The following is an 11,089-nucleotide window of genomic DNA, read 5'->3' on the forward strand; positions in this document are numbered from 1 at the left end:
CAGGAATAATGAAGCGCCCCTCCGCCGGCACAAATTAAATACTGCTATCAGAGATTGACAATGACATTTACCAGTTTAACAGCTGCAGGTTGAGTGTTGCTCTACCCAAGGCTCTTAGAGGCACATTATGTGACGGGAAAGATCTGGGCTTGGCCTGCTAGCCCGCATCAAAGTCAAGGAGCTGGCATTCTACATACCAGTATGTCATATGTCGGTAAAGGATTCAAGCTTTTTCCACCAGATAATAGTTAATGAAGTGTACCCATTAGGGAATACTTGAAGTGACAGGGCATGACCGCCTGGAGATAGTGGGCGGAGTGAAAGTGTACGTAAGTCCACATGGTCATGGAGTTCTTTATAATAGAAGTGGGGGTCTAGGAGTAAGACCCCCCAGGTTGGGGATTGCGTGGGAGGCGAAGCCCCCCTTGCATAATTAAAGTATAAACACCTCCATGACCACGTAGACTTAAAAAATGAATGTTTATTCCACTGCGGTGCAAAAGGAAACTCTAAACTGGTCACGCCCACGCTATCTCAGCTCCCGCCCACTAACTTCTGGTGCTCTTGACTACTGTCTCCGCTCCGCCCACTATCTGAAGGCAGTCACACCCAGTTACTTTTGGTCCGATACTGCACATATGCACCAATTAGAGTATATGCTAACGGCATCTTTTAGACTCCGGTGTTCATGCACCGTTTTCCCTGGACCACCTTTTCTGTTGTCTTTTAGATCATCTTCTTTTATTATTCATATATGACATAGTGACAGCTTCTAAGTGGAAGCCGACAGAATAATGGTCAGGATATTGTTTTAAGCAGCTTCACATCTTTTGAAGCTTCAAGCGGTTAAAAGAAATTAAAGAAGATGAAACAATAATACAGTATTAAAGGGTACCTGTCAGGTACCCTTTGTCCTCCAACCCAGCAGCATTCACATGCCAAAATATCCCTGCCCAACCAGCTCTGTATAATGCTATTTTTAAAAAAAATCATTTATAAAGTGCTCTGTTCCTCTGATAATTAGGCCTTTGACTAGTCAATGGGGCGTTATTTGCCCAGACTAGTTGGCCCTCTTTCCATGTTATCACACCCATGTGGGCATGATTACATGATTTTCACAAGCCGCCATCACTGCATCTTCCTGAAATCTTATGCATGTGCATGGCTCATTTGGATAACATTAATGTGCCTCAGAAGCCGGGAGTACTCGTTCAAGAGGTGCACTGCCAGGGGCGTAACGATCTCGGTCGTAGCGATCGCGACTGTGAACGAGCCCAGGGGTACAGGGGGCTCGCCAGCCCTAGTGCCTGTTTCAGCTGGATGTTAGTCCAAGAGCGCGCATCCAACTGATACATATTACATATTACATATTACTACACTGCGATATGTCGGCTGCCAATTAAGGCTTTGAATATTCGCTGGTCCCCACGCCCATAATCCAGGGCATGGGGAGCAGAGAATATGCCCGTACTCGGCAGCTGACCGAGCTGTAAGTGGGCGAGTCGCGCATGACAGTGACGTCATGCGCTGCACCGCTTACACGCTGGTTAGTTGCGGCATGCCATCATCAGAGGAGGAAAGCGGGGGAACAAGGGGGAAGGTGAGTATTGTCGTGTTTTTTTGTGTGGCGCCCGAGGGTATCATATGTACCAGGATGTGGCCAGGATGGGGACATAAACCAGGCTGGGGCCATTATGTGGACATGTATACCACGATAGGGCCATTATGTGGACATGTATACCAGGATGGGACCATTATGGGGACATATATACAAGGACAGGGCCACTATGGGGACATATATACAAGGATAGGGCCACTATGGGGACAAGTATACCAAGATGGGGCCATTTTGGAGATATATAAACCAGGATGTGGCCATTATAGGGACATATATATTAGAATGTTGCCATTACAGGGACATATATACCAGGAAGGGGCTATTATGAGGACATGTATAGCAGGATGGGGTCATTATAAGGACAAATACATCAGGATGTGGCTATTATTGGGACATCTATACTAGGATGGGGCCATATTTTGTAGTCTCTTGTACTCAGTATAAATAGGGTGTAGCACCCTTTTCAGTGAGCTGGGCATTTCATCTATAGTGGTTCCCATGGCTGTGTGTCCAATTGGAACCCAGTCACTTTCTGCCCTTATTCAGACTGAGGTATGTTTTGACACGTGGTCAGGTTTTAATACTAGAGAGCGCTAGATACCGTCTCGATTTGGGTACACTCAACGGTGGGATGGCTTTATGCTTTTTTTGATCAAAACAGTGTTTACTAAGTACCCTATGTTTAGTTATATGCACTATGCTTTTATTTAGTTACAGCAGGGTATATGTCCATATTATCTTCATCTTGGGTTTTCTTTATCTTATGGCCAGTGTGAACATGGTTTTCATTGTGGCGACATGTATACCAGGATGGAGCCATTATGGGGACATATGTGACGCCCCTGGACTAGTCAGGTCATCACAGGGTACTGCACGCTCTTTATCTGCCAGTGCAGGACTCAACCCCCTATGGCTCTGGGTTCCCATCTTGCAGTACTTCCTCCACCAGCATCTACAAATCCTAGTCACATCTCGCACCACACCCTGTCAGGCACACCAGTGGGCTGCTAAGCTGGAATAGGGCCGCCCACCTAGGGGTCAGGCAGGGAGGTGGGAGGTGACAAGTCAGTCGGCTCCAGGGGAGCAAAGAGTGGAGGGGTAGCCCTCAAGCTGTGAGGAGCTCGGAGGAAGCTGGGAGTTGGAGCTCCCAGGGGAGAAGCAGATTAGGTCACAGACGGTGGTCTGGACCCAGAGGAGTCGGAGACCCAGTCGCGGGAGATTGGGACTGGATGCTTGACTAGTCTTGAAGGATAGCCAGCAGCCACAGTTCAATAGCAGGGCTGGGACCAAAGGCACATCAGGATACATGGACCCTAGGTCGGGGAGAAGCTTTAAGCAACCCGGCAATTAACCTGCGGAGGACAGGGCCTATATGGACTGTTCCTATGAAGCTCAGAGATCAGGGGGCACTAGCACAATGAGTGGGATAGGGCTTTCCAAGCAAAGCAGCCCACTGAAATCCCAAGCGTGAGCTCCTGAGAGCAAGCTCCTCTGCTACTCTTAGTAGGGAGCGGGGCCTGGAAAGCTCCAAGCTGACGGGCCACCCGGACACTCTAAAATACTGTGCCTGGAGGCAGGCCACAGATCACCAGGCAGTGCTGCAGGGGACGGGACCCGGACGAGCTCCCCACGAGGGCAGCAGCACCCAGAGACTTGGTTTACTACATTGTCAGCGGCTGCTTTCCTTCTAAGTGAGTACCTGATTAACGCCTGCAACCAGCGAGCCTGCGCTCCCCCTGCAATCCATCCCACCATCTGGGGTCCCGGGGCCTTTCCCTACCTGTGGAGGGTAACTTCATCTAGCTGCCCCACTCCATCACCCCGGGTACTCCCAACGGCAGCGGTGGTACTCCCTATTACCGCACACCACGGGTGGCGTCACAAACTATCTAACTCCCCTGTAAATAACCCCCCATCACGTTTCGGTGCGACCCCGATCCTCCAGGTCCGGAGACCTTCGAGCCACGAGTAGTGACACCCGGATCCGAGCGGTTCGACCGCTGCTGGGGCGGGACTCGATCGAGACACATATATACACAGATGGGGCCATTATGGGGACATCGATACCAGGATGGGGCCATGATGGGGACATATATACTAGGATGGGGAGCTATATACCAGGATGGGGCCATTATGGGGACATCTATACCATAATGAGTCCATATATACCAGGATGGGGACATATATACCAGGATGGGGCCAGCATGTGGACATATACCAGGATGGGGCCAGGATGTGGACATTAACAAAAGGAGATAGGACCCTGCTTCACCAAATAGGTGCTCTGGAGAAAAATATCATGTAGGAGCTGTGAGTCCCACAGAGCGTTCCCCTGTGCACACACATTTACCTTGCTATATACCCGTGAGGGACTTCTCCCTTTGCCCCATACTATCTGGTATGACCTCACTTCAGGTATCCCATGACCGTTAATCATGGGGCCATATCCCTACTATATACCTACCAGTAGTCCTACAGCTGCCTGTTACCTACAGCCATAACGAAACTTCCTTGATTACCTGACTGACCTAATGACGTTATGAAGTAATTTCTTCCTGATGTCATCAAGACATTTAGTGCCTAATTTCCTTCCTTATTAAGTCTCCTTTGGCAATACAGGACAGGGTCTTGTACATGACCTTCTACATGAGGTTACATATTCAATGAGCACGTTTAAACAAATAGTCGAGCCTCACTCAGTAGATCCTCATGTGAAGGATCCATGCTTAGTGCTGCATCTCCATACGTATACTGGGTAATCATACAATTCAACAAGATAAAGCCCGCTTTACACGCTACAAGATATCTTACGATGTGTCGGCGGGGTCACGTCAGAATGGGGGACATTAGTACAGGATTGGCGTCAGTACTACACAATGAAGGGGGAGGGGTAACTCGCATGTCTTTATGAGATTCAGAACGCTGCTACAACTGTCCAAACATCTAACCAACATGTGTTGAGGGGTCCCAGGCTCAAACTTTGCAGCAGGGCACATCAGACTCTAGTTATACCACATCGGGAGTACAGAAGCTATTCTTCTGGTCATGCATTGTGCGCCTCTCTAAAGCCAGGAAGCGTACACTCGGATTCTCAGGCACACTGATGCTGCAAAAATGAGTTGCGCGCATGCACAATATTTCCACAATATTTCCAGGGGCTGCAATGGCGTCTGTATACTACATGAGGCTGCCTAATGCTATCTGGCTCTGCTCTGTGCTATATGTTGGCTGTATACTACATGAGGGTGCCTAATGCTATCTGAGTCTGCACTGTGCTATATGGTGGCTGTATACTACATGAGGGTGCATAATGCTATTTGGGTCTGCACTATGCTATATGGCGGCTGTATACTACATGAGGCTGCCTAATGCTATCTGGGTCTGCACTGTGCTATATGGTGGCTGTATACTACATGAAGGTGCCCAATGCTATCTGGGTCTGCATTGTGCTATATGGCGGCTGTATACTACACGAAGGTGCCCAATGCTATGTGGGTCTGCACTGTGCTATATGGCGGCTGTATACTACATGAGGGTTCCTAATGCTATCTAGGTCTGCACTGTGCTGTATGGCGGCTGTATACTACATGAGGGTGCCTAATGCTATGTGGGTCTGCATTGTGCTATATGCAACCTGTATACTACATTAAGGTGCCTAATGCTATCTGGGTCTGCATTGTGCTATATGGCGGCTGTATACTACATGAAGGTGCCCAATACTATGTGGGTCTGCACTGTGCTATATGGCAGCTGTATACTACATGAGGGTGCCTAATGCTATCTAGGTCTGCACTGTGCTGTATGGCGGCTGTATACTACATGAGGGTGCCTAATGCTATGTGGGTCTGCATTGTGCTATATGCAGCCTGTATACTACATGAAAGTGCCTAATGCTATCTGGGTCTGCATTGTGCTATATGGGGGCTGTATACTACTTGAAGGTGCCTAATGCTATCTGAGCTTGCATTGTGCTATATGGGGGCTGTATACTACATGAGGATGCCTAATGCTATATGGGTCTGCATTGTGCTGTATGGGGGCTGCCTAATGTTATATGGGGGTTGCATAGTGCCATATGGGGGCTGCATAGAGAACTATGGGGGCTTCATAACACTATATGGAGGAATATGGGGGCTGCATACTGCTGTACCCCCAGAGTTGTATGTCACCTCCACCCCAGTGCTGTATACCCCCTCAGAGCTGTGTATCCTCTCAGAGCTACATGCCACCCCCCACCTTAGAGCTGGTTGTCCCCCAACCCCAGAGCCATTGCCCCCCTCTAGAGCTGTATGGCCCGCATTGCTGTATATCCCTTTCCTCAGTAATATGTATGCCCCCAAGTAATGTGTATGTCCCCAGCCTCTCTTGTGATGTACTGTATATACGGCAGTGTTAGTGTTCTCTATGTGCGACCAAGTCTGTTAGTGACGGCCACCAATCAGCGTGGCACAGACACATGCCAAGGAGGAGCTGGATCGACACAAGCGGGGAGGTGAAAGAGGCTGTTGCCGGCTTCCCAATATTAGAAATATCTCTAATGTGTCAGTGTGTGCATGTATGATCTGTATCTATGTATGTCAGTGTATATGACAGTGTATAGAGTTTTGTCTATTTATATGTGTTTTTGTGAATTTCCCTTTAAATATGTATGTGTACGTGTGCCGCCCCACTCGCAGCAGCCGAGCTGCTCGGATCCGGACCTTCTGTGGGTGGGTCGAGGGTCTCCGGACTCGGGGGCTTGCGGTCACTTCGATCAAAAAGGGGGATTGTAGTGGTGGATGTAGGACATATATGTATGGGCTGAGCCATACTACCATACTAAGTTCGTGACGCCACCCACGGTGTGTGGTGAGGTTGGACACCACCGCTGCAGTTACGGGGCACCCGGGGGAGATGTTATGCAGCAAGTTGTTAACCCCTCCGTGGGCAGGGATGGTGGCCCCGGGACCTGTTGGGGGTTTGGTGCAGGGAGATGGGCAAACGCAGGGTGCTGGTGTACTCACTATTGAAGGAAACACACGAGTCTCTGGTAAACCAAGGTGATGGTGGTCGGTGCCCGCAGCCGGCTGCATTCTGGTCCCCCACCTGGCTGGTGGTCTCTGTCTTTCTCCTGCACCTTTGTATAATGGTGAACTGCCTGTGCTTGCAACTTCATGAGTCCGCTCCCGGCTGGATGTGGCCTAAGGAGCCCTTGCCTGCAGACGCTGGCCCGTGGGATCTCTGAGCCCTGGCGGTGGCCTTCTATCCCCCTTCGTGGGCTGTTGTCTTCTAATAGGGACTTTGGGTGGGACAGGACCTCTAGTCCTGGCCTCAATCGATAAATTAACCGGTTCCAGTCGCTTCTGCTCCCGGCTTCGGGGTCTGAGTGCCCCCCTGTGTGCTCCAGTTTCCGAGTCGGTTCCCCGGGTCGGTACTGGCGGGCCACTACCCTGTCCCGGTCCACCTCAGTTCCACCGAGCCGTCTTCTCGGTTCCTGCAGACGGAGACTGCCGTCTGCCTCCTAGCAAATGGCACCAGGGCTCCTACCCTGGTGCCGCTCAATTTGGGGTATTCACCTCTGCTGGAGCTGCACACAGCTCCAGCCCACACTCCTCTCCAACTTGAACTCTAAACACTGTCTGACTATTTTCCTGCCGCGGGCTGTCCAGACTCCTTGGTGGGCGTCTTCCAACCGCCTGGTTCCGCCCCCTGGTGTGTCTATCTAGCCCCAAAGAAGGTGACTAGGGTTTTTGCAGGTTAGCTGATGTCACCTGTGAGGGAAAGGTGTAGTGCAGGGGCCTAACTGTGACTACCTGGCCCGGCCAGGGCGTCACATACATATGCCTGTATGTGTATGTATCTGTGCATGTCTATGTGTGGATCGGGCCCACTGAGACTTTTTCGACCAGGGCCCACAAAAACCTGGAGCCGGCCCTGCACATGTGAATGCTGCTGGGTCAGAGGGCATAGGGGACCTGACAGGTTCCCTTTAACAGCAGGTTGTTTTGAAATTGCAATGTATAAATTCACTATTTTTTTTTCTTACATTTTAGAATTGTTTCAGGTGGGTTCCATGCGTAATCCACCAGATATGGTGTGCACATACCTCTAAGGCAGGTGTCAGGAACCTACGGCTCGCGAGCCAGAAGTGGCTCTTTTGATGGCTGCATGTGGCTCGCAGACAAATCTTTAATAAAAAAAATGCTGTATTTTCCGGTTTGTAAGATGCACTTTTTTCCCCCCAAAGCTGGGGGAGAAAATGGGTGTGCGTCTTACAAACCGCATATGGCTTACCGGGGTGGCAGTGGTGGCGCAGGGTCGGCGATACTGTTGTCTCTTGGGGTGTCGCGGCGAGCGTCATTGATCTACCGACGGACTGCGGGCTGCTTTGAATCTCCTGCACTTGATGATATCGACTTCAAGAAAATGGCCGCGGAGGAGGTGCGTGCGCAAATAGGACTCCGCGGCAAATGTCCATCACGTGATCTACGCACACACTGCAGCCATTTTCTTGAAGTTGATCTCGTCAACTGCGGGAGATTCAAAGTAGCCAGTCGGCAGATCAATGGTCCTCGCTGCCGCGACATCCCACGAGCCCTCAGTATCGCCGACCCTCTGCTGCCGCACACTAGGCCACGACACCCCCTCTTCTGAGCCCACTGGCAGATCAATGGCGCACTTTGCCATGACACCCCACGACTTCACAGCAGTATCGCCGACCCTCCGCTGCAGTACACTGAGCCACGACACCTCTCTTCCTAGCTCACTGGTAGATCAATGGCGCGTGACGCCCCACTAGCCTACAGCAGTATTGCCGACCCTCCGCACATTGACCCTTTTGAGGTGCGACACCCTCTCCTCCGTGCCCGCAGCATCGCCTACCCTTCCTCCTGGGACCTTCTGAACATCTCCGCTCCCCCCTGGTGAGTATGGCGCTCATGGAATTACATTTTAAAATATGTGGTGTTCATGGCTCTGTCAGACAAAAAGGTTCCCGACCCCTGCTCTAAGGCCATGTGCACACATTGCGTATTTGGTGAGTTTTTACCTCATTATTTGCAAGTCAAAATCAGGAGTGGAACAAGCATACGAAATATAAAATGGACACATGGGCACCACTTCTGCGTTCTTTACCCTCTCTTGCTTTTGACTTACAAATAGTGAGGTACAAAAAAACCTCACCAAATACTCAATATATGCATATATAACTATGCAAGCTGGAGCTATGTGAAACAAGGGGGACTATAGGCACGTGAGATGACATTTGTCCCTGTCAAGAAAGAGTTAATAAGATACACGTAGGAAAAGTGTCTTTTGAGTGAGCAACACTACCTGCAGCAGCTCAACACCAGCACCAGGATGGCCGAGTGGTTAAGGCGTTGGACTTAAGATCCAATGGACATATGTCCGCGTGGGTTCGAACCCCACTCCTGGTAAGGTTTTTGCATACAAAAAAAATACAACTCATTAAATAGTTAAAAATCTCAGGTTTCACAGTCTTATAAATTACTATGGAATAAGCATGTTGCATATAATTTTAGATATATATATTATATGTGCATGTAAATTAATTTTTGAGTCACTGCTAGAAAGGTGTATGAAGACACTGAGCCTAATATCAGCTTTATGTGCTTTCTGTATCAACTAAGAAAAAAATATATATCTATAAAATATAAAAAAAAATATCAAAAACAAAAAAAAATTCTACCAGGAGTGGGGTTCGAACCCACGCGGACATATGTCCATTGGATCTTAAGTCCAACGCCTTAACCACTCGGCCATCCTGGTGAACACAGGGAGGAGGCGCTCACAGTCTCTTACACGTACTGTGTGATGTAGTATGCTGTATAAGGACGGGGCGGTGCAGACACTTAGCGTTATCATGTGCTTGTAACTATCCTCGCAGAGACTATCCGCCATTACTGGAGTACAGGGAGTGCGGGCTGAGAGAGGACAACACACGCTACACGGCCATTAATACAGCTGAGCTGGAGCGCTAGTCTGACCACCTCACGTTATTTCCGGAGTTACTGTTACCTCAGATGTTACTCATGTCAGCCTATCACTAATTTCACGGAGCGCTGTTTTCCAAGCCTGCACTACAACACTACAAGCCCCAGCATGCGTTGTTATATACTCGCAAGGCATGCTGGGTGATGGCTGGCTGCTTCCGCCTCACACAGATAGTAACAGTAATGGCAGCCGCGCTCCAGTCAGTCACTGTGCTCAGGGACAGCGCCACAGCCAGAGCAGCTGCCAGTATACAGAGTCTGCCCCCATGACAACACCCACTGGAGCTCACCAACATAATGAGCTGCATTTACCTCAGTGACAACCGTAGCAATAGTGAAAATAATCTCTCCTCTTCTAGAACATGTAACATGTAAGCAGTGAAGGAAAGGCTGACATTTCTCCTGGTGGTTCTGTGGATTATACAAGGAGAATAAACTCAAATAAAGCGATATATTTCTGCAGGTTCTTCAGAGTAAAATCTACCTGAGATGCTGCCATATTTTAGGGAATTTTACAGCAAATGAAGCAGGACCGTGGCACTGATCGTCACCTGAGCCACCGCTCTAATCCCTGTCAGTAACGCTAGGGTCACACCACCGCTTTCATCCCTGTCAGTAAGGGTCTCACCACACTCTAATCCCTGTCAGTAAGGCTAAAGTCACACCACCGCACTAATCCCTGTCAGTAAGGGTCACACCACCTGTTTAATCCCTGTCAGTAAAACTAAAGTCACACCACCACTCTAATCCCTGTCAGTAACGTTAGGGTCACACCACCGCTCTAATCCCTGTCAGTAAAGGTCTCACCACACTCTAATCCCTGTGAGTAACGCTAGGGTCACACCACCGCTCTAATCCCTGTCAGTAAGGGTCACACCACCACTCTAATCCCTGTCAGGGTCACACCACCACTCTAATCCCTGTCAGTAAGGGTCACACGACCACTCTAATCCCTGTCAGTTAGGGTCACACCACCACTCTAATCCCTGTCAGTAAGGGTCACACCACTACTCTAATCCCTGTCAATTAGGGTCACACTACCACTCTAATCCCTGTCAGTAAGGGTCACACTACCACTCTAATCCCTGTCAGTAACGTTAGGGTCACACCACCGCTCTAATCCCTGTCAGTAAGGGTCTCACCACACTCTAATCCATGTGAGTAACGCTAGGGCCACACCACCGCTCTAATCCCTGTCAGTAAGGGTCACACCACCACTCTAATCCCTGTCAGTAAGGGTCTCACCACACTCTAATCCCTGTGAGTAACGCTAGGGTCACACCACCGCTCTAATCCCTGTCAGTAAGGGTCACACGACCACTCTAATCCCTGTCAGTAAGGGTCACACCACCACTCTAATCCCTGTCAGTTAGGGTCACACCACCACTCTAATCCCTGTCAGTAAGGGTCACACCACTGCTCTAATCCCTGTCAGTAAGGCTAAGGTCACACCACCGCTCTAATCCCTGTCAGTATCGCT

The 11,089-nt window shown here is 49.6% G+C and overlaps 2 non-coding genes across 2 annotated transcripts; one reads left to right on the forward strand and one right to left on the reverse strand.

The window, feature by feature from the left end:
• Positions 1 to 8,950: 8,950 nt before the first annotated feature.
• TRNAL-UAA (transfer RNA leucine (anticodon UAA)) lies at positions 8,951 to 9,033 on the forward strand. Its single transcript has one exon. It is a non-coding gene; the product is annotated as a tRNA-Leu (tRNA).
• Positions 9,034 to 9,302: 269 nt separating this feature from the next.
• TRNAL-UAA (transfer RNA leucine (anticodon UAA)) lies at positions 9,303 to 9,385 on the reverse strand. Its single transcript has one exon. It is a non-coding gene; the product is annotated as a tRNA-Leu (tRNA).
• Between the last annotated feature and the right edge of the window lie 1,704 nt (positions 9,386 to 11,089).

The sequence above is a fragment of the Anomaloglossus baeobatrachus genome, chromosome 3 (genome assembly GCF_048569485.1).
Source record: "Anomaloglossus baeobatrachus isolate aAnoBae1 chromosome 3, aAnoBae1.hap1, whole genome shotgun sequence".
In the NCBI taxonomy this organism is placed as follows: Eukaryota; Metazoa; Chordata; class Amphibia; order Anura; family Aromobatidae; genus Anomaloglossus; species Anomaloglossus baeobatrachus.